The sequence below is a fragment of the Tupaia chinensis genome, unplaced genomic scaffold (assembly GCF_000334495.1).
Source record: "Tupaia chinensis unplaced genomic scaffold, TupChi_1.0 Scaffold000042_2, whole genome shotgun sequence".
NCBI classification, from domain to species: domain Eukaryota; kingdom Metazoa; phylum Chordata; class Mammalia; order Scandentia; family Tupaiidae; genus Tupaia; species Tupaia belangeri.
The window spans coordinates 402,339-425,160 of NW_006159498.1; the positions used below are offsets into that span (position 1 = coordinate 402,339).

The 22,822-nt window shown below is 52.0% G+C and overlaps 1 protein-coding gene and 1 long non-coding RNA gene across 3 annotated transcripts in view; one reads left to right on the plus strand and one right to left on the minus strand.

The window, feature by feature from the left end:
* Positions 1–507: 507 nt before the first annotated feature.
* Positions 508–22,822, plus strand: part of CDIP1 (cell death inducing p53 target 1) — a 32,644-nt gene continuing 10,329 nt past the window's right edge. Inside the window, exon 1 of one of the 2 annotated variants that reach the window (XM_006140735.2) lies at positions 508–632. The gene's annotated coding sequence lies outside the window, so the exon portion shown is untranslated. Of the gene's footprint in view, positions 633–701; positions 832–22,822 lie in introns of those variants that run through there. The other variant, XM_006140734.3, reaches the window with a different exon arrangement.
* Positions 2,514–6,284, minus strand: LOC114008364 (uncharacterized). The gene is made up of 2 exons (XR_003549912.1): positions 6,206–6,284; positions 2,514–3,401 (listed from the first exon to the last, which is right to left on the minus strand). It is a non-coding gene; the product is annotated as an uncharacterized LOC114008364 (long non-coding RNA).

Here is a 22,822-nt window from a genome sequence, read left to right on the forward strand (position 1 = left end):
TCCTGCTGATGGCGCTGGCCTTGGACGGACTCTGGGAGTAGAGCTCCCTCGCGGAGCTGTGCAAGCTCACGTCTCCCTGTCCTTTACCCTACTATGCTTGCTCGTGTGTACGTTTGATGTGAATAAAGCCTGGACACTGTGGGAAGTCACGACTGGAGCTTTGGACTAACTCCTGGAGCTCTCACTCTGCTCAACAACTCTGCTGCTTTCCTTCCCCACGGGGGCATTCGGGGAATTCCTTGTGGACTGACATTGACTCTATGATTCCCAACTTTAGAACAACACCTAAATTCAATAGGCCCTAGAGGAGCGAGCCTTCCTCGGGGCGATGTCCTGGAGCTGGCAAGGTGGGCAGGGGGCCCTAACGGCCCCTCGTCTACTCCCCAGCCCTCCTTTCGATTGACCAGCAGGCCCCATCCTCCCACGTGCACAGCCCCGCCAGGCACCGCACGACGCCGAAGCGCCTCCGCTCCCACTGACGTCACCAGGCCCGTCACGTGCCCGCGCGACCCCGCCCCCGGCGAGACGCGCCGACCTCGGCCCTCCTCCGGAGCCTACCCTCCTCTGACAGAAGCGCGACAGCCAGCGGCCGTTCCTGCTGCTGCGGCCGACGCCGCGGGGCAGCGAGGACGGTGAGTCACCTGGGCCTCTCCTGGAACTCCCTCTGGCGACGAGGGCTGGGCGCCCGCGTGCCTAAAGTCCCAGAGGCCCCCGGGCGGCGGGGGCGGCGCGCGCAGAGTCCCACTGGGCTGAGGGTCTCGGTCTCTCAGCGCCAGACGCTGTCCGGCCTGTCCGGGTGTTCTGCGGCCCTCGGGCAACCGGCTTCTCGAGGTAAAGGGGGCGGGGGCGGCGTAGCGGGGCTCGTTGTCGAGACGGTGGGCCTGGGGCTCTCGATGTGGTCGCGGCCACGGGGCTGCAGAGATTCGCGTCCCTGGCCGCACGGCCGGGGGTGTCGCGCAGGAGGGCCCGGCCGCTGCTCCAGGGCCCGCGCGTCTCGCCTGCCCACATCGGTGCGGGAAGGCAGGGGGAGATGCCCGCTCCGTTTTACAGCGGGAGGTAGGGCGGGGCGAGGCGGGGGCCGTTTACCAGCAAGGGGATCTGGAGGAGGGTCCCCGCGGCCGAGCAGCCCTCCCTGGCTTCGCGGGTGACCTTGGCGGTCCCGGAGGAGCCCCGCCGCGCGCTCCCTCCCCCGCCTGGCTCGCGGCGCGGCGCGGGGAAGACGGGGATGTGGTTCGCTTGCCGCGGCCCGGTGAAGGCGGGGGCGCTGTGGGCCCGACTTCATCGTCTCGAAGACCCCCGATGTAGTTGGGTTCCCCGGGGCCTCTCAACAGGTGTCAGGTGAGATGGAGCCAGCGGCCGTGGGTTCCAGGTGTGGGCCTAGGATCCTCTGCGTCAGAACCACCGGGCCGCTTGTAAAGGGCAGATTCCTGGGACTCATCCGCAGAGGTTCTGATTGAACAGCTGTAACGGTCAGGTCCTGGGTAGTTCTCAGGCACACTTGGGGCAGAGAGCCTTTGTCCCAGTGAGGAGAGTGGAGGGTCCGGGTAGGGGCTTCCGCAGCGTGTATACCAGTTCGCGTGTGTTCTGGGGCCTGGTGCTGGGCCCGGCCACATATGACGCTCTCCTTGGTACTTGGCTTCTTCCCCTGGGGCTGCTCTACGTGAAGGGTGGGGGGACCACTCTGCCCTTAACCAGAATGGTTTCCCAGTCACCTGCCATCTCAGGAGACTTCCTCTACCCCTAGACCCTCCGCTCAATTGAATAAAATCTGAAGCATACAGGAAAGTGGAAGGAATTCTGTAGTGATCACTCGTGGACCACCAGCTAGATGCAATTAGCTTTTGATGGAACTTTACCAGGTATCTGTCCAGTTAACAGTCCATCGTGTATTCCGCTGATGAATGCCAAAGGGAGTTGCAGTCATCAGTGTATTTCCCTCCCAAGTAGTTAAGCACGCATACTTTAACGTGGATCTTTTTCTAATTAAGAGGCCCCTGATGTTTAAAAGTCTGCCTGTTTCTTGGCATTGAGTATCCAAAGGAGTTTGGAGGTTTTTCTATAGACTGATGCTAGAAGCATCCTAAGATCAGAAACACGCTATGTTCAGGAAACAAAATTTTGAGAGGGAGTTAATGGAATGTGTCCCAAAGGCCAGGTTACCCCAAAAGATCGTGTTGACAGTCATGAAAAGGAGTTGTTACCTTGCGTGCCTTGCTTGGCTCTTTCCAAGGTAAGCCTTCCCAGTTTGAACCTGCATGTTCCCTGTCTGCTTTCTAAGCTCAAGGGGAACAGGGCCACAGAGCTGATGAGTTAGAGGTCATGGCTCTGAGTCCCGTAGGCCCAGGTCCTTTGTTCCGTAGTCACAGACACCACCCCTGACTCCTTTCACTTGTCTGAAAGAGGGAGAAGAGACGACGGGACCTGTGAAAGTTTGTCTCCACTTTCAGAGACACTGTTCCAAGTGCAGGGACCCACCTCTCCTCCTAGAGGACACAGGGAGGGAAACCTGGCAGTTAAAGTCATGGCGTTTTACTCTGGCGTCTTTGTCCTGCGTGTTGAGGGTTGCTGCTGAGAGGCAGCTCTGCAGAGGGGAACTCTGCAGAGGACCTTGGCCCTGAGTGGGGAGGAGAGAGAAGAGCCAGGCTGGCATGGTGGCAGGAGCCTTTTTGTGTCTCCATGAGGGGACTTGGAAATAGATTGCACAAAATGAAAACGTGCCCATTTCTAGGACCCCACAAAAGACCTCTGTCTCTGTCTCTGCCTTGTCAGCGTTCTCCCAGACACAGTCTCTTTTTGAGGTGTTGGAGGTTGCACTTCAATATAGTGCTGCAAAGGGAGGGAACACCTGGCCAGGGCCTGCAGCAGAATCCCCACCCTCCAGGGCACCTACCAGAAAGCTGCGGTGTGCTGGGTCCTGAGCCGGTGGGCCGGCTGGGTTTGGTCACCACCTCTGCTGCTCTGAGTCATCAGGCAGCACTCTGGTGATAATGGTGGAGTTCTGGGACCGGTACTGCTTAGACTTGTTGGCAGACCAGGTCGGAGGCTCCTCTCGGTCACCTGGAAGCTGTGTGACAGGCTGTGGTATTCCCAGGCCCTAAGTGAAGAACAAAGCCTCGGCCAGATGAAGACCCATACCTCCTGTAAGTGCCGAGATTAGGGAAGGCCGATGTTAGACCAAGTGGAGATGGTATGTAGCCGTGCGGGGCAGCGAGGAGGCCCTCGCATCCTCTCCGTGACAGCAGGAGGCATTTTTCATAATCACGGATCATTTTTCCAGAGAACATTTCTCGCCACTTTTTCAGTGCTCCTGCTTTGTTGGGCTGTGAGCCCCTGTGTGGTCTGTGGCTTGGATGATCCAGAAGCATCCGTTCTTTTTTGGAGAGATTTTTGCTGTAGGGTGCCTGCAGTCACCAGAGAGACAGAGATAGCGAGGTTGGGGGATGATCACACCACAGTCCCTTCCCTTCCACTCTCCTCTCAGGATTTTGGACACACATGCCTGTGAGTTTCAATCCTCCGGGTCTGGGACTCTTAACTGCCGTTGGCCATGTGAGAGTCCAGCGACTATTATGACATGGGGCGATAAGACGAGGAACAAGGAATTCCTGAACTCCTGGCAAGTGAATCAGCAGAAAGGCCCAGTTTGCTGGAGTTTGCACAGAGAGGCCACAGCGAGGGCTGTGGAAAGATCTGCAGGGGCTAGGTGGGGGCCTGGTTTGGAGAAGTCTGAGTTAGAGTCTGGCAGAGCTGGCATGAACTGGGGCACACCTGGAATGGGCCAAGGCCCAACTTCTCCTCTGCAGCCTTGACCACTAGATAAGATAGTGGATCTGAGAGTGTTTTGACCCATGGACTTGCTAACTGGTCAAGGTTTGGGGGAAGAGAAAGGTCTGTCGCACCTCTCAGTTGCCAGTTTGGTAAGCGGGGGCAGAGAGCTGAAACAGGATTGAGAGCAGGGCTCCTTCTCAGAAGTGTCAGCCCACTGGTGGTTCTTGTCCAGCACTCAGCCCGTATGTCCTGTGCTGCTGCTCGTGGTAGACTGGCCCAGCGCGGCACCTGCCCTCCAGGAGCTGCAGGTCTGGCTGGGAGGCTGGGCCCTTGATCACAACTTCCTAATGCTCCTGCTGAGTCCCTGGAATTCCCTGTCCGCCTCATGTGAGACCCAGCCCACAGGTGGCTCTTTTCTCATGCAGGCTGTCCTAGAGTCTCACGTCACTCCTGCTGGGCCTTGGCTACGATCTTTGGTCAGTGCTCAGTGCACTCAGCCTCCCAGATGGATTTGCAACCCTCTGAGATCAGGGACCAGGAGTTGAGCAGCTTCCATAGGGAGTCGGAGGAAATGTTGGCTAGTTAAGTCCAGAGTCTTAAGTCTTCTCACACAGGTAGTCAAGTCACTTAAAGAACAGAGAGTTGGGGCCAGCAGGTACTGTGGTGGTTAAGGTGCTGGACTCCCACATGGCTGACAGCAGTTCAAGTCCTGGACTTGGTGACTTGGTTTCTCACTTTCCCTTTTTCTCTCTCTCAATAGTCAAAATAATAATAATGATAAATAAAATGAAATAAACAATTGAAAAAAGTGGATATCCTAGGTTTGTGTGCACGCATGCCTAAAATCCCAGGAGGAGACTGGAGCAGAAGGGATTGTGGCGTGGCCATCCCTGAGGGGTAAAGTGTTCGCTTTCCCTCTCTGTCTCTCTCCAGTGAGCACACATGCCCTATGGCAAAAAATATAAAGCAAAACAAAAAAACGGACATCCTAGCCTAGCCCCACTCCCCACTGCTTCCTGCCCTCAGCTCCTCCCACTCTCCTGTACCCACTCTGTGCTAGCCACTGCCCCAGGGCTATCTGGGAACTGTCTGGGCCTTGCACTTTTCTCCCCCAGACATCCTGGCTCACTTCCTCATCTGTCATCCTGACAGGATGCTCCTGCTCAGTGAGGCCTCCCCTGTTCCGAACTGCAGCACCACAGCACTGCCTCCCTGACCTGTTCCAATGGGGCACACATCATGGTGTGAAGTCTCTGTATTTTACTTATTTCTGTGTTTTATAGCCCTTCCCCCAAGCTAGATGTTGTCTGCCCCGTTTCAGTACTTAGGAAAGCACATGGTGTGTACGGTGTCCATACGTGTGTGGTGCTGTCTGCACCTCCTGGCAGAGCTCCTGAGGCACGGAGCTGGCTCTGAGTGCTGTGGCTCCTGAAGCTTAGGGACCCGTTTCAAATGAGGAGTTGATTTCTCAAGTGCAAAGTGAGAGGTTCTGAAGTCAACTAGTAGAGCAAAGACCTGTGGCCACACTGTCCTTCAAAGTCCCAGAATTGTCCCCCTACCCCCCAGGGAGAGGCCTGGAGAAGACAGCACATTTCATGTCCCAGTTCCCTCCCCAGCCCTGACCTTACCAAGGCTTGGGTCTCCATGTGGCCACTCTTCAGTTTTTTGTTCTGAAAGCCATGAAATCCACGTAAACCAAATGCACGTGATGGAATACCAGGGCACAGAGCGCTCGGTTGGGAGTGTAAGATCCCACAGAATGCGTATTTGGAAAAACACTTGGGGGGGTGGAGGAGGAGGCCGGCTGGTAGTGCCACAGGAAGAACGTGGGGCACAGGCCAGGACAGCCAAGGTCCCATTTCAGCTCTGTCGTCTCCTGGCAGTGAGAGAGCCACTTCTCCCCTCGGGCCACTCCCCAGGCGAGGACACTGCTCGTCTCGCCCACCAGGCCCTCCAGCCCTTGGGGCAGTGTCTGCTTCGGTGGGTGCGTGGTAAACGTCTGATGCCTGAGCAGTGTCACTGAGACTGCAGACTTAGTCATCTCTGAAAGGGGTCCCTGAGCGTCTGAGTCACAGACACACGCATGTGGCCAAGCAAGGCAGCCCCACGTGACCTGAGTGCCCAGTTCCCGAGAAGAAGACCCAGAATAGTTCTGTCCCTGCTTGTGTGAGCTTGGGGTCAGTTTTGACTTAGAGTGATGCAAATTTAGCTAAACTTCCAAAAGCGGTTTTATATAACGTGATTTAAAATAACTAGTTAGATCTCTTTCCCACTTGCATTCCATAGAGCACTTTCAGTCCCATATGCACCTTGGCTGACATCCATGTCCTTGTCACCAGAGCCACCACATATACCGGTACAGGGTGTCCAAGCACCCTAAACTACAGGGGTGGCTCCACTGCCTCAGGACAGGTTGCATTTTCTCAGATTTTCTTACCTGTCCTGCAACATAGCTTTTTCTGCTGTTTTTAAAGTGCTCTTGAAGGGGCCAGCAGCTGGCGTGTTGGTTAAGGCACTGGATTCCCACAGGGCTGATCACAGTTCACGTCCCAGACCTGGTGGCTAGAAACTCATGCCAGGTGTGTGTGTGTGCGCATGCACACGCGTGCACCCAAAATCCTGAGAGGAGAATGGAGGAGAAATTATTGTGGTGTAGCCATCCCCCTGAGGGTTGATTTCTCACTTTCTCTCTAGCAGTGAGCACACTGCTTTTAAAAAATAAGTGCTTTTTGAAAAGGCTGTTTAAGCAACATCAACAGAGGGCCATTGTGAGGTCGCCAGGAGCGCTAACTCCCCTGTGCACTGTTTTGCTCCTTTCTGCTAATCCCACCCCTGGGAGCTCCCACACTAGTTCGCACTAGTTCTGACTCTGCGGCTCCTGTTCTTCACCTGGCAGAACCTTCTCCAGAGTAGCTCAGAGTGCCCTGTAATACGAGCAAGCTAAATGTTCCAGAGGTGAGAGTCTGCCCTCACGCTGTGAGGGAACTAGGGGAGAGCGCTCTAGGGTCCAGGTACACACATGTGATTCTCGAGTGTGTGGAGGAACACAGGTGAGCTGGAGGTTTGCTTCCCGCCTAGCCGGGAGTGCTCGCAAGGTCAGCTGGAAGCAGAGCCCCTCCCTGGGCCATGGTTGTCGTGGCCATTTGACTTGACTGCACCTGAGGGCTTGTGCCTTTTTGTAGATTGGAATGGTATGTCTTGATCTCACTCAGCTGACGGCTGGTTAAGAGAGTAAACCCAAGGACTGCTGCCACTCAGTGCAGGACAGACCAGTTTCTGTAAGGGTTCCATCTCGATGGCTGAAATGATGATTCTAAAAATAGTTGGCCTTTTAGTTCCCAGGCCTGGCCCTGCAGCAGGTGCTCACTAGTCACGGTAGCAGCTGGATCTGTTTTTCCTTCTTTGCTCCTTATCTGTCCTGTCTACTTCCCCGTGTTCTGTGCCCTCGGCGGGAAACGCAGAAGCAAGCTTCTGAGCTCTGCTCTGCCTGGGAGGCAGCACAGGGGCTGCAGGAGATCACAAGAGCCAGACCTCATCACTCTCAGCTTCATCATGTGTCCAGGGGATTTTCTTACGTGCTTTCCTCTTTCAGGTGGTCTCTTACTGGCTCTCTAGGTAGGGCCTTTAGGAGCTTGGGTGGTTGTTTTATAGGTTTAGGCTTTGCTTTTTTTTTTTTTTTTTTTTTTTTTTTTTTAAATAGGTTTAGACTCTTGATCTGCCTGGAGCACTGGGAAGTAATCTGGTAGAGAAAACTGACTCATCATTACCAAACTCCTATGGGCTAATATAAAGCCTGGGATGCTGACTTGAGAGAGGGAGCGAGAGAGAGAACTGGGTAACAGCCAGTCCTCGGGTTTGCTCTGTATAGTGTTTTCTCCTAGGCACAACTAGATTTGAATCTGAGGTGCCTTTCTGGATTGAAGAGGAATACACATTAATTTAGCACAGTTATAGAGAGCATTTTGAGCAAGGAGTCACTCAGAGGAGCTGCCCATCATAGAAAAACTAGAAACATAAATAAAAATATTCTCTATGTGCATAAACAAATCATCCAAAATCTCACTACCCAAAGAAAACTATTAATGTGTGATATATAATAGATATCTAAAATTATTTATTTTAAAGTAATTATTTATTTAACTCCATTTGTTATTATTATTTTTTCAATTTCCCCAGAGACAGAGAGAGAAAGGGAAAATGAGAAAGCAAGCTACCAGGTCCAGGACTCGAACCATAATCAGCCATGTGGGAATCCAGCACCTTTAACCACCACACCACCTGCTGGCCCCAAAAAGCACTTTTAAAGTAGAATTACATCATACCTACTGCCCCTTCACTCAGTGCTGTATCAAGACCATTTTTCTATGTCAGTAAAAACAGATCCGTATCATTTTTGGGGTGAATACCATCAGTGCCTAGATAAACCAGATGGCTTTAGGGGCCAGACTGTGCTACAGTGGTAAGACGTGATGCTCTTTGAGGCTGACCTGCATGGTTCTGGGTTTGCATCCAGAGACCTCCTTGAATATGCTGGGTATGCCTGTGCGCACGATCAGGGTGGCTGAAGCTTGCAGTGGATTGTGGCCTTAAGATCCTTTTGGGGTTGCTATTTCTCTGCTTCTTTCTCTATCTTTTTATTTTATTTTTAACAGAGGTTTTTGCTATAGGGCGTGTGTGCTCTCTGGAAAGACAGAGACAGAGCAACAGAAAGCGAGAAATCATCCCTCGGGGGGATGACCATGCTGCAGTCCTTTCTCCTCATTCTCCTCTTGGGATCTCAGGCATGTCCTATGCACATGTGTTCAGTGTGAGTTTAAGCCACAGGGTCTGGGACTTGAACAGTGGTTGACTACATGGGAGTCCAGTGACGTAACCATCATACCACCTGCTGGTCCCTCTTTCTCTATCTTGCTTGCTCTGGGAAGAAATCAAAAACTTAAAAAAAAAAAAAAAAGGGGGACTTAACTAGTTCCCTTTGGTTGAACATGAAGACAGTGATGCATATAAACGTCTTTGCACATGACTCTACTCACATGTGTGTCTTGTCTCTTTTTTTTTTTTAAAGTTTTTTGCCATAGGGCACATGCGCTCACCGAAGAGAAACAGAGACAGACAGTGAGAGAAAAGTGGGAAATCATCCCCCAGGGGAATGGCCATGCCACAGTCCCTTCTCCTCCATTCTCCTCTTGGGATTTTGAGCCTACATGCACATGTACTTAGGGTGATTTTCAAGCTGCCAGGGCCTGGACTTAGACCAGGGTCAACCGTGAGAGAGTCCATGCCTTAACCACGTCACCTCCCGCCCCACCCGTCTTATCTCTAGGATTAGTACTGTGAAATGGAATCCGTGAGCCAAAGAGATTGTATACGTGGCCAAACCGTGCTCCAGCCGCCCTGCTGCCTGTGCTGCAGATGCCATGTCTCACGGAGTGAGGTGGCGTGCCAAGCTCTTTACAGGAATTCAGCCTGATACACATTGTGGTTGTTACTGTCGTCATCCGAGTTCCTAGAAATCTTACGACTTTGGAGTTTAGAATTACTCTCAGTTCTGTCTGCCTTTTGATTTTGCTTCTGCTTAAGAGCAACCAGTGTATTCTTTTTTCTGTCTCCTCTTTCTCCGCTTGTGCTTTCACAGACACAGTAACAACATAGCTGGTCATGGTCACTGAACCCTGCGTGACAGCACCTGAGCTGCGTACTCTTCATACGTGACTTTTCATGCCCCATCACAGCCCTGGGTCGGGGCTGTTGCTGCCACTTTACAGATGAGAAAACTGCTTCTGGAGTGGGGCCTAGTGCCGTGCCCTAGTCAGAGCAGGATACTGCCCTTGGGGCTCTGCAGTTCCACAGCATGATGGCATCTGGGGCCTCTAGTGGGCTGGTGTACTGTCTCCCTTGAGATGCGATAATGGTCAGGGAGGGTGTGCAGGGCTGGGGGAGGAGGGCAGGAAGACTGGGAAGCCAGACCTGCTTTCTGGTCCTTTCTGTGTCTTAGCTTTAGCTCGTTTGAAGTGTTTGGAATTCCCAAGGCATCGGATGCACCGTGTTCAAGTATGAAAATGAAGAAATGGTTTAGAGTGACCAGAGATGCTACGTGAGGGAGGGGCCATCCCCCTGTTGCACCTCCATTGAGTTGGTGGGAAATGAGTGGCCTTGAGGGTTTCCCAATCCTGCTGGTGCCGAGACCTGGCAGCTGAGGACAGTAGAGAAAGGGGTGCATCAGCAGTCCCCCCCAGCCTTGAAAGGACTTGGCCGTCCCAGATACTGCTCCGAGTCCACGAAGGACCTCCGTGGAGGCTACTTTTCCTCCTGTCCCTCATCCAGCATGTTGGGAATGGTATCTCTTAGGCCAGCTGCTGAAAGGCTACACCCCAGTCCGGTCACATGCTACCTGGGGTGCCTAGATGAGCCCCAGCTTGTGCAGTTTGGTGGAGAAGGGCCAGTGAAGGTTGAGGTCACAAGAGGACCACTGCCATAACAGGATCCTGAGGGACACCCTGTGCTCACTTTGGGCACTTCTGTGTCCCCATGCTGGGCACTGGGGCCACATGGTAAGGTCTCCACCAGTGCTTGCTACCGTCCTTACCACCTCCGTCTCTAACATCTGCTGCACCAGCCAGTCCTGCAGGAGCAAGTGCAGGATTGTGGAGGGATATGGCCGCACTGAAGGGCCACCTGCTACACTTCTCCTGAGGGCTCTTTTTTTTTTTTTTTTTGGCTTAAGGCACATGCACTTGCTGGAGAGATGGAGAAGACAGTGAGAGGGATAGTGAGAAATCACCCCATCAGAGGGGATGGCCATGCCACAGTTCCTTCTCCTCCCGGGATCCTGGGCACGCAAGCGCACATGTGATTTTCAAGCCGCAGAGTCCGGGACTCAAATGGTGTGTGACCGTGCGGGGAGTCCAGTGACATAAGCGCTATGCCATCTGCTGGCCCTGGGAGTCCGTTTTAAATACTAGAAGCATTTGCTCCACCTGCCAGCAGGGCATGCTCTGTGAGCCTGCAGCTCCCATATTTGCTGTGGTCCGTGTGACCAGGGGAAGCCATAGAGTTGGGGGTTCTTAATGGGATGTGTGTCGATTATAGCTCACCTGGAAAGAAGTTACTTCTGTGCTTAAGTAACATTGTATACAGACAGACAGACACTTTGCTGTCCTGATCCTCTTGCCTTAGCCTCCCAGCTGGGACTATAGGCATAACCGCCACACTCAGCTTACTTTAGACAGGATCTCCTCCTGGTGGCCAGGGGAGCTTCGAGCTCATGATCCTCCTATCTCAGCCTCCTAGAGCCTCCTATCTTAAGCACGCACCACTCCCCAGCCTTCAGGTTGGACTGGGACTCAAACCTGGCCTGAATCGCTCATAATCCCAGCCTGCGGAACACAATGTCTTTAGCAGCATGCACAAACATGACTGGGCTGACACAGTGTGGGTTTTTCTTTTTTTTTTAACTGAACTTTATTTACTTACTTACTTATTTATTTAAATTTGACCAGAGAGAGAGAGTGAGAAAGCAAGCCACCAGGTCCGGGACTCAAACTACAGTCAGCTATATGGGAGTCCATCGCCCTTAACCACCACACCACCTGCTAGCCCCAGACACGGTCGGTATGTTTTCAATGACGCTTGTTTTTTTTTTCTTCGTTAATATTTGGATTATTTTTTTTAGGGGTTTTTGCTATAGGGCACGTGCGCTCGCCAGACAGACAGAGAGACAGAAAGCGAGAAATCACCCCCCCCAAGGGGAGTGGCCACGCCACAATCCCTTCTCCTCCATTCTCCTCTCGGGATCTTAGGCATGCACATACATGCACCTGGCATGAGTTTTTTTTTTTGGAGAAGTTTTTGCCATAGGGCGTGTGCGCTCACCAGACAGACAGAAAGCGAGAAATCACCCCCCAGGGGGGATGGCCACGCTGCAGTTCCTTCTCCTCCATTCTCCTCTCAGGATCTTGGACACGCACATACACGCACTCGGCATGAGCTTTAAGCCACCGGGTCTGGGACACGAACTGCAGTTGACTACATGGGAGTCCAACTGCATAGCCATTACACTAACTGCTGGTCCCGATTTTTTTTTTTTTTGAGAGAGTTTTGTTATAGGGCAAAATTGTACTTGCCAGAGAGAAAGAGAAAGACAGAAACAGAGAAATGGAGAGTGGCCACACTGCAGTCTCTTCTCCTCCATTCCCTCTCAGGATCTTGGGCTTACAAGCACATGTGCCTGGCATGAGTTTTAAGGCATCAGATCCAGGATTCGAACCACAGCCAAATATGTGGGAGTCCAGTGACATAACCATTACGCCATCTGGTCTCAGTAATTGGAAATTAATTTGCCAGTAATTGACTATAACAAGTTGTTTCATTCCTTTCTCCTGTGAAGATGTGGGAGGTGGTCAGTTCGCTGTGGTTGTGGTGTCTCCATGGCGGCTCTCATTCCCAAGGTCACTTGTGGTCTGTCTGGCTGTTGGAGCTATCCCATCCACATTCCAGGTAGCAGAGAGGGGAAGGCAGCAAGGACAAAGGGCCTACCTCTAGGTCAGCTTCCCTTTAGTGCCTTCCCGTGATCTGGACCCTTCTGCTCACCACTCATTGGCCAGCCTCAGTCATGTGATTACCAGGAGCAACAAGAAGGGCTGGAACATCTTGGTTACTTCATTACTGCCTTGAACAAAAGTGAGGGTCTGGGGACCAGCAGGTGGCATAGTCGTTAAGGCGCTGGACTTGCATGTGCTCAACTGCGGTTTGAGTCCTGGACATAGTGGCTTGAAGCTCATGCTGTACAAGTGTGTGTGTGTGCCCAGAATCCTGAGAGGAGAATGGAGGAGAAGGGATTGTGGTGTGGCATACCTCCTGAGGGGTGTTTTCTCGCTTTCTGTCTCTATCTCTTTCTGTGTCTCTGGCAAGTGCACAGGTCTCATAGCAAACATCTCTCTCTCCAAAAAAAAAAAAAAAAAAAAAAGTGAGGCCCTGTGACTAAGAATATGGAGAGAATGAATTTGGGTGTTACTGGCAATCTCTGCCTCGGACTTCATTAGGATGGAGGTCATTTCTCACAATCTTGTCATTAAACGTTGTTTTGTTCCAATTCACATTGGACTGTAGAGGAACACAGTCCTGGGCTCATGATAGATATTTGTCTGCAGAGTTCATTAAAAGGCATCTTCAGTAACAGCCACCAGTTACTGATCAGGGCCCGGCCTGGCCTGGACATGTGCATGTGGACTTCAGCATCACAAGGACCTCATTTTCCAAGTGGGAAAACCGATTCTCAGATGAAGGAATGTGGCCAGGGCTCCAATCACCAGTGGTGAGGCTGGGATTCCAGGAGGACTGTGCTCTCAAGGAAGCATCGAGGGCTCAGGAAATGACGTTCCTGAGTGCCACTTGCTAGGCTGAGGGTCCCTGTGGGGGGACCCTTCCTTTGCTCATTGGTTTCTCTAACTCCTCCGCCTCGTCTCAGGTGGCTTGATTGGAGAGGTATTTCCAGACCCCCCAGAACAGCAGCCTATCCTTTCATGGTACCCTAGACTTTTTATACCATTGGTCACACTTCAGGATTATACATATTTTAAGAATTATTTTTTAATTTAACATTATATATTATTATATTTTTTGAGAGAGATTTAAAAAAATAATTATTTTATTCAACTTTGTTTTTTAAATTTGACCAGAGAGAGAGAGAGAACAAGAAAGAGGGAAAGTGAGAAAGCGGTCACCAATATTGGTACTTGAACCTCAGTCTGCCATGTGTGAGTCCAGTGCCTTTAACCACCATGCCACCTGCTGGCCCTGCGTATTGTTTTTTAAATATTTGTGCTGTGATTATTTAAGACCTTTGTCCTGCAGTCCACTGTAAGCTTCAGGAAGGCAGGGGCCATGTCCTTGTGCCCTGCCTCATCCCCAGCCTGGATCTGGCGTAAGCGCGGTCAGAATGAATGGCTAGCTTGGCTACGGACTCCCTCCTACCCCAGCCCACCCTTCTGAGGCCCCTCGAGTGCCCACCACATAGACCATTCTTAAGCCCATCCCTGAGGGGTTGGGAGAACAGAACAGAGAACAGTTTTCCGGTGTTCCCAGGGAGTCAGCAGCCACTCCCTGTGTATAACAGCACCTGTCCAGTGACCCCACACACTGCACGGTCCCAGGATAGCAGCTCAGGGGTCTTCAGCTCCACGTCACACTTAGCTCTCTTACAGCCTCCAGGGTGGGCAGGCTGTGTGTCAGATGGTGGTGTCATAGGATTCGAAGAGGCAGGCAGGCCTGGCGTAGACCAGGTCCCCTGCACAGGTGGCTGGGCCTATGGTCCAAACTAACACTGTGTGTGCTGTCCTTTGTCTGTCTCGGGAATGACCCCAGGGAGCTTTCCTGTCTCCATTGGCACTGCCCCCAGAATGATGCTCTCATTCTGCCTTGGCCTTTTCCTCCAGGCCTGACTTGGACTTTGCTGTTTTCTGCTCAGACCCAGGGGACACACAGGCTGTTTGTCTTATACTTTGGGCCCTGCCCCTCATAGAGCAGCGGGCACCACCTTTGTTCAGCAGATAGAAGCTATAGGAGAGGCGGAAAGTTGCCTTTCAGTTTTTCCAGCAAAGCAGAAGGCTCTGCTCCTGGCCAGATGCCTGGGACCTGCCTCCTGGGCATGGTGGAGCCCCTCCGCGGCCAGCTGGCATCCTGGTGCTGCAGCTACTGGGGATTGAGCTCTTAGGGAGGGGCAGCGGCAGGCCAGCAGGGCCCTGGGAACGTAGCTCTGTAGCAGATGCTGCCAGGTCTCGTCCCAGGGGCCTTGTGGGCCTTGGCACTCCCAGGAAGGCCCCTGCTATGTCGTTTAGCCTGGCGGGAGAAGTGGCTCTTTGGAGGATGGCAAGTACCTGCCTATCCAGCGCCATTGCAGGAGCATCGCCCAGCTGCTCTGCCCCAGTCCTGCAGGAGGGGCCCCTCTCAGAGTGTGTCGGTGCTGAGTGCATGCCAGGATTCCCCAGGACCCCACTGTTTGGGATGAGAGGCTGCACCGTGGCAGAGGCAGCACTCAGTGTTCTGTGTGCTAGGCCCCGCACTCCTGCTCTAGGCGTTTGGCACACTCTTTAAGCCTTGTTCCCACCCAGGGAAGCAGACTTGGCCATCCCAGTTACAGAGAGGAAACGAGGTCACACAGAAAGAGATGGAGCTGTGTTTGCACTAGTCTGATGCTGAAAGTGGGTTCATAGCTGCCCCTGCCTGAGGGCGAAGAGATCGAATACCCCAAGGGGAAGGGTGGTGGCCTGAGGAAGGACAGACAAAAGCGGGTGTGTGTGTGTGTGTGTGTGTGGTGGGTGTCAAGCAGACCCAGAGACTTGAATGCTGCGGCTCTGGCTCTGGCTCCAGCTCCAAGCCCGTTCTTCCACAGGGAGGCAAAGCCTGCTTCAGCTGTGGGGCACTTGTGGTTCTGACCGCCTCTCCTGCCTTCTCTGGCTGTCCTCGGGCTGCTTCTACCTGTAAAGCCCAGCAGGAGATGATGTCTTTGTTTAGAGCTTTCACATGCCCTGCCATGACAGTGGCAGTGCTGGCTGTGTCCACTTTAAAGTGCTCCTGCACAGAACTGCTGCACGATGCTCCCACATGGCAGAGAACACATCCCTGAGGTGCGGCTTGGTGGAACAACAAGCAGCTCTGGTCCTCCCAGGAGGGACTCCAAGGCTCACGGCCACTCTTGGTCCCTCTGGCTGTGGAGCCCTGATCGTGCCCTGCCTCCAGGTACCTGGCTGGTGTGAAACCCCTTACCTCTTGGTGGAGGTTCCTCTAGCACTTGGGATCTACAGTCTCCTGGGGGCTTCGTCTTGGGACGAGAGGTCAGAACCACAAGGGATCAGAATGTTTGTGCAGAAGCAGAATTAAAGTACGAGTTTATTTTTGTGGAAAAATATGTTGAAATCTGTACATAGTTGTTGTTTTTTATAATACTCATTTTTCATGACTTTTTTGAAGACCCCTCATATTTTATATTTTCTTATTGCCAGAGGGCACACACACTTAGCAGATAGGGACAGAGTGGGAGAGAGGGACAGACAGGAAGAGAGGAAGAGGGAGAAGGCCCTTTCCAATGGGGTGTGGCCATGCCGTAATCCCTTCTTCATTTCTCCATCTCTTTTTTTTTTTTTTTGGAGAGATTTTCACCGTAGGGCGCGTGCGCTCGCCAGACAGACAGAGACATAGAGACAGAAAGCGAGAAATCACCCCCCAGGGGGGACGGTCACGCCGCAATCCCTTCTCCTCCATTCTCCTCTCGGGATCTTGGGCACGCACGCACACGCGCCCGGCGTGAGTTTTAAGCCACCGGGTCCGGGACACCAACCGCGGTCGACTACGTGGGAGTCCAGCGACATAGCCATTACGCTAACCGCTGGTTCCCTTCATTTCTCCATCTCTTGAGATTTTAGGTACGCAAGCACATATACCCTACATGTTCCATCAAAACCAGCCAGGGCCAGGACCCAACTCATAGGTCACGTGAGATCAGGCTCCCTTAACCATTAGGCTATGGGGCCGACCCAGGGCCCCTCATACCTGAGTAACAGCGAAGACACTATAGGTGATCTTGCTGTTTCTCATTGCGTTGGCATTTGCACTGATGGTGCAGAAGCAGTGGGGGGACTTCTGGGGCCGAGCTGATGCCGGTGCTGGGCACTGAGGTAATCGTGTCTTCCACTGCCACAGTGTCACAGCAGAAAAAGTGGTCACAAGTAACCACACTAATGAATTGACTGTGCTGGGAGGTGAGGTCACGGGAAGGTCGGTGGCTGCAGGAGGAGGACAGTGCACGTGTACATGTTTGAGCTGCGCTGAACTAGCTGCTTTGTTCATGGGGCTCCACAGTCACTAGAGAAGAGCAACTGACACATTCGGTGATTCAGGCCCGGGTAGTTCGCAGAACCTTTCTTGAAAACGCACACAGTGAGGCGCTACTTCAAGGAAAACAGCTGGCTTTGTTACTGTCTGTACTGCCAGAGATGAATGTGTTGGTTTATCGCCGTCGGTATTAGGAGCTTTCAGTGAGCATCAGAATTTTGGGCAGTGTGTGTATCTGCCCCTGTGAGCTCAGCAGGTTCACACGATTTAAAGACTTCTGGTGGTGCTGCCAGCGACCACCTGTTGACAGTGAGCTCTGCCAGCTCCAGCATATCTGCCTACCAGTGGGCCGGGCTTCTAAACACAAGGGCCCTTCTAAACACAAGGCAGCCCAGTGAACTTTAATGCATCTAGGGAGAAGTCGCTGTTACTACAGCTAACCTTGAAGAAACTACCACTTGGGGCCAACAGGTGGTATAGTGGTTAAGGTGCTGACTCCCACAAGGTCTGGAATGAGAACTGCGGCTTGCTTTCTCTCTCTCTCTCTCTCTTTCTCTTTCTCTCTGGTGAGTGTGTGTACCCTATAGCAAATTTAATAATAATAATAATTAATAAAATTAATCCTTTAAAAAATTTTTAAGGATTAATTTTACTTATTTATTCACTTGTTTTTATTTGACTAGAGAGAAACACACACAAGAAAGAAAGTGAGAAAGCAAGCCACCAGGTCTGGGACTTGAACCGTGGCTGGCCATGTGGGAGTGTCCAGTACCTTAACCACCATGCCACTTGCTGGTCCCTAAAATTAAATATTTTTTTTTAAAAAATGAAGAAACTACCACTTGTCAAGTTTTAGAGTAGTACTGTCTCAGTCCGTTTTGTGCTACTATGACAGAATACCTGAGACTATAATTTTTTTTTTAAATTGCTGTAGGGTACATGTACTTCCTGGAGAGAGAGAATGTGAGAAATCACCTCCAAGAGGGGAAGGCCACACTGCAATCCCTTATCCTCTCAGGATTTGGGGCACACACGATTGTGCCCAGTGTGTTTTTCAAGCTGCCAAGACAAAGACTTGAACCTCACACTTGGCTATGTGGGGTCCATCACCTTGGCCACCATACGACCTGCTGGCCCCCTGAGACTGTAATTTATGAGAAATAAAAATTTATTTCCTTACGATTCTGGAGACCAAGAAGTCCAAGACTGAGGGACCAGCATCTGGTGAAGGCCTTCTCATTGCAGCATCTCATGGTGGAACACAAGAGTGTATGGGGGCATAGAGAACAGAAGGCCGAACTCATCCTTTTATAAAGAACCCACTTCCAGGGGACCAGCAGTTAGCGTAATGGCTATGTCGCTGGACTCCCACGTAGTCGACCGCAATTTGCGTCCCAGACCTGGTGGCTTAAAACTCACGCTGGGCGCGTGTGCGTGCGTGCCCAAGATCCCGAGAGGAGAATGGAGGAGAAGGGATTGCAGCGTGACCATCCCCCCTGGGGGGTGATTTCTTGCTTTCTGTCTCTATGTCTCTGTCCTGCGAGCGCAGGCGCCCTATAGCGAAAACCTCTCCAAAGAAAAAAAGACCCACTCCCTTGATAATGCCATTACTCTTTTCTCCCTGCCCTAAGGGCCTAGTCACCTCTCATTGGGCCCATCTCCTTTTTCTAACCCATGCTCTGCAGGAGACATAGCAAGCATTGAAGAATATCCACAATTATGTGAAAGGGCTATTTACGTACCCCTCCCATCTCCAAGTACTGGAAAGGCCACGCTTTCTTTTTATTTATTTTTGGGGGGAGGTTATTGCTATATGGCGCATGTGCTCACCAGGCAGACAGAGACAGACAGAGAGATAGAAAGCGAGAAATCACCCCCCAAGGGGGATGGCCACGCCGCAATCCCTTCTCCTCCATTCTCCTCTTGGGATCTTGGGCACGCACGCACACGCGCACCTGGCGTGAATTTTAAGCCACCAGGTCCGGGACGCGAACCACAGTCGGCTACATGGGAGTCCAGCGACATAGCCATTATGCTAACTGCTGGTCCCAAGGCCATGCTTTCTTCATGTGCTTCGGTCAAGCAAGTTATCGCAGCACACTGGATGGAGAGCAGCTGCATCTCCTCTGAATTAAGCCAGACATTAGAAAGGTGTGCAGAGATGTAAAACAAAGGCTGACTTGGGCCAGCAGGTGTCATGGTGGTTAAGGTGCTGGACCCCACATGGCTGACAGCAAGGTCTGAGTCCCAGACCCAGTGGCTTGTAAAACATGTTGAGCATAGATGTTGTGTGCCCAAAGTCTCAAGAGGAAAACGAAGGAGAAGGGATTGTGGGTGGTCATATCCCCTGGGGGGTGATTTCTCACTTTCCTTCTCCCTCCCTCTCTATCTCCAGCATGTGCGTGGACCCTATAGCAAAAACTAAGAAACAAATAAATAACCAGGCTGGATCTGTGGCACAGTGGTAATCGGCTGCTCAAGAGAAGCAAGATCCCACATAGTGACCATGGTTTGACTCCCCAGCCAGTCCCTCTGGGGGAGGTGTGAATGCCTAAGATCCAATATGCTAGAAGGTCATGATGTGACCAGACCCTGTGGAGGGTTTGTTCTCCGTCCCCCACCCCCCTTGTTCTCTGATTCTCACAAGTTTACACATGTGCTTTAACATGAGTTAAAAAAGAAATGAAAAAAAGGTAAAAACAATGCCAGTGTTCTCATTAAATTTATTTTACAAAGTAGCTATTTTTAAAATTTGTTAGTATGTAATGAGTTAAGTGAGTTAATAATTTAATTCTTTTTTTAAGAATTATTTTATTTAACTTTATTTATTGTTATTATCATTATTATTTTCCAGTTTGATCAGAGAGAGAGAGAGGAGGTGAGAAAGCAAGCGACCAGGTCTGAGACTTGAACCGTGGTCGGCCATGTGGGAGTCCAGCGCCTTTAACCACCATGCCACTTGCTGGCCCAATAATTTTAAAATTTTTCATTATTTCTACCACAGTAAGTATTGATTGATCAACCCATAAAAACAAAGCCTATTTGGGGTCCTCAGTGATGATGTATAAAGGAGCCCTGAAAGCAAAACAGCCAAGAACCCCTGTCCCAGCCGACTCTGGGACACTGCAGTGTCAGAAAGCTACTCAGCCTGGTCCTCTCCCAGTTTCTCTCCCATCGCCTCTGCCTCACCCTCTGGTGCTTGTCCTCACCCTTCATGTGATCCATTTTGTGCTGCTGTGACAGAATACCTGAGACCAGCCTCAAGAACAGGCAGTAGGGCTGGCCAGCTGGCCACTTAGGTCTAAAGCTTCAGGGCCCGTTAGCTCCCCTTCCTCTTGGGCTTTCCCCAGAGGGGTCTCTGTCCTGACAGGACCTTCTGTGAAGCAGAGCAGGAACCCCAGCCAGTGTGCAGGACAGTTCACTGGAGAACTGAGTTCGTCTGCAGGCCCTGCCGAAGGTGAGCCAACCCCATGGGCATCATGCCACCATGGCTGCCATTGGCCACGGTGGCCTTGGATGGCACAGAGCAGTCTGTGGTGGATAATGAAGAGCTGGGAGCAGGTAGAACACCAGAGATGACTCCCAGGGCCCCTAGGCCTCCTGCAAGGGCCTCCTGTCCCCTGGGTCAAAGCTGTCTATCACTGGCCCATCCTAGCACTGTATCCTTCCAAAGTCAGTTTCTAATTGTGCAGATCCTCGTTTAAAGCAGTGAGAGGTGTAACGAAGAGAAGCCGAGCTGCTTGGCCAGTATCCGTGGGGGTGTTTTCTCTCCCATCTCTTTCATTTGCACTTGTCCATGTGTAGAGAACTAGCAGGCTGGGTGGGTCTGGTTTCTTTTTCAAGATGTAATTCACTACCATAGCATTATCCTTTTAAAGTATCCAGTGCAGCCATCACCGCAGTGTGTTTTGAGGATAGTAACACCCCAGTAGAGTCCTCCTCTCCCAGTGCGAGGGCCCCCCAGGTACTGGGCTCTTGCCTGTGGCCTGCCTGGAGGTGGGTGTCCTGGCCTTTGCTGCACAGGATAGTGGAGGCTCATGGAGGCTCCGCGACTTGCCTGGGAACCAGGTGTGAGGGCAGTCTGACCAAAGCCTCAAGTGGCCCTGCTTGCCCTGCTTTCCTCTTAACTAGCAGCCTGGCACACGCCGTCCTTTCCCCCGTGAGTGGGTCAGAGAGGGGCTCCCGGGTGCCGGCTGTGCTGGTCACACCATGTGGTCTTTCCTCAGAGGTGGGACATGCCATGGTGTTGGGTGCAGTCAGAGCCTATGATGGGCGAGGGTGAGAGGCAGCGTGAGGCTGCTTGGCCTGCCTTCATGGCCCCATAGCACATCCTAAGGCTCACAGCAGAGGGGCCAGCAGGTGGCGTGGTGGTTTAGGCATTTGACTCCCACAAGGCTGACTGTGGTCCCAGTCCTGGACCTCATGGTTTGTTTTTCCACTTTCCCTCTCTGTCTCTTTCTGGTTAAATTAAAAAGTCTTTTTTTAAAAAAATAAAGAAATGGGGCCAGCAGGTGGCGTGGTAGTTAACGGCGCTGGATTCTCACATGGCCGACCATGGTTTGAGTCCCTAACCTGGCGGTTTGCTCTGTCACTTTCCCTTTCTCTCTCTCTTTCTGGTCAAATTGATAATAATAATTATAATAACAAATGGGATTAAATAAATAAATCTTTTTTAAAAAATAAAGAAATGCTCATTAAAAAAAAAAGCCTCACAGTAGACGTCTCAGAATGTCATTTTCATCCTCCTGGCCAAGCTCCCGCTGGCCCTACCAGATCCTCTGGAGAACTGTCTGTGGCACTGCGCGTGCCCCTGGTTAGTCTTCCTGACGTGGAAGCACGCACACCTGGGGTGCTGGATGAGCAGGAGAGGGGAGCTGAGGCCTGGCTTTCCAGTGTTGGGGTGCAGAGCAGATACTTCTGCCCTGGGGTGGAAGTCACTGAGCTGCTGGGCAGGACCTTGCAGGCCCGAAAGTCTGGCAGTGGCTTCTGATTCAGCCTGAACAGCAGTCAGCATTTAGGATTCAGAGGCCGAGGGGAAGGAGGCAGTGTGGGAAGTAGTGTCTACAGAAGGGCACCTGGCCCTGCGCCTGGGGAGCCAGGCCCTTTGACCCGGGAAGGTGAGAGGAAGCTGCAGTGGGCACGGGCAGGTGGCCAGTCCCCAGACAGGTGGGGGAGGGTGCCCTGTAAAAGCACTGTGGGTGCCAGGCCGTGTTGGCTGTGGATGTGGATTAGGCCAGTCCTCACTCTTCTCACAGGGGTCTCAGAGACCGCTTGGGCTTCCTCTCCTGGACACACCTGTCCCTTGTAGCTCTCCTGTCTCGCTCCCCTGTGCCTGGCCATCCCCCCTTCGCAGGGTTTTTTGCTGTGCCCTGAACAAGAGTCATGAGCAGCCTGTAAGCAGGGTAAGTATGATGTCCCTATCATCCCCAGTGGCCTGAAAACAGGATAAAACAGGAATTTCAGGCTCAGAAGAAATCCTTGAAGACACTGTGACTATAGGGCATTGTGACCCTGGGCACAAAACTGAGCCTCATTGGCTTCCTCTGAAAAATGGATGTGCTGGGGACCAGCAGTTGACATAATGGCTATGTCACTGGCCTCCCATGTAGTCAGCTGTGGTTCGAATCCTGGATCAGTGGCTTAAACTCACACCGGGCATGTGTGGGTGCGTGCCCAAGATCCCAAGAGGAGATGGAGAAGAAAGGACTGCAGTGTGGCCATCCCCCTGGGGGTGATCTCTCACTTTCTGTCTGTCTGTCTCTGACGAGCACATGCACCCTATAGCAAAAACCTCTCAAAAAAAAAAAAAATTAGAAAATGGAGGTGCTGAAGGGCTGTCCCTTGTGCTGGTGTAAGAGTGAGTTGAAACTTGTGAGGGCTCAGGGCCAGCTGACCATGGTTTGAAACCCAGACCTCGTGGCTTGCTTTCTCTCTCTCTCATCTTTCTCTGGTCAAATTAAAAACTAATGAGGGAACGTCACCTGATTCTGAGGATGTAGAATGATTAGTTCTCTAGGTCCTTACTCAGTACCATCCCTGGGGCTTCTGAAATCCCAGGCAGCTCGGGAGACAATATACTGCCCCTCTGGGGCCATTGCAAGAGGCCTGGCCCACTGCTGGCACCAGGTACCTGTGGCTACTCTGTGCCAGCCTCAGTGGGCGTACCAGCCCCCACTAAGGAGGAAATACATTGAAGATCTTCCTTCTTTTTTTTTGAGAGAGATTT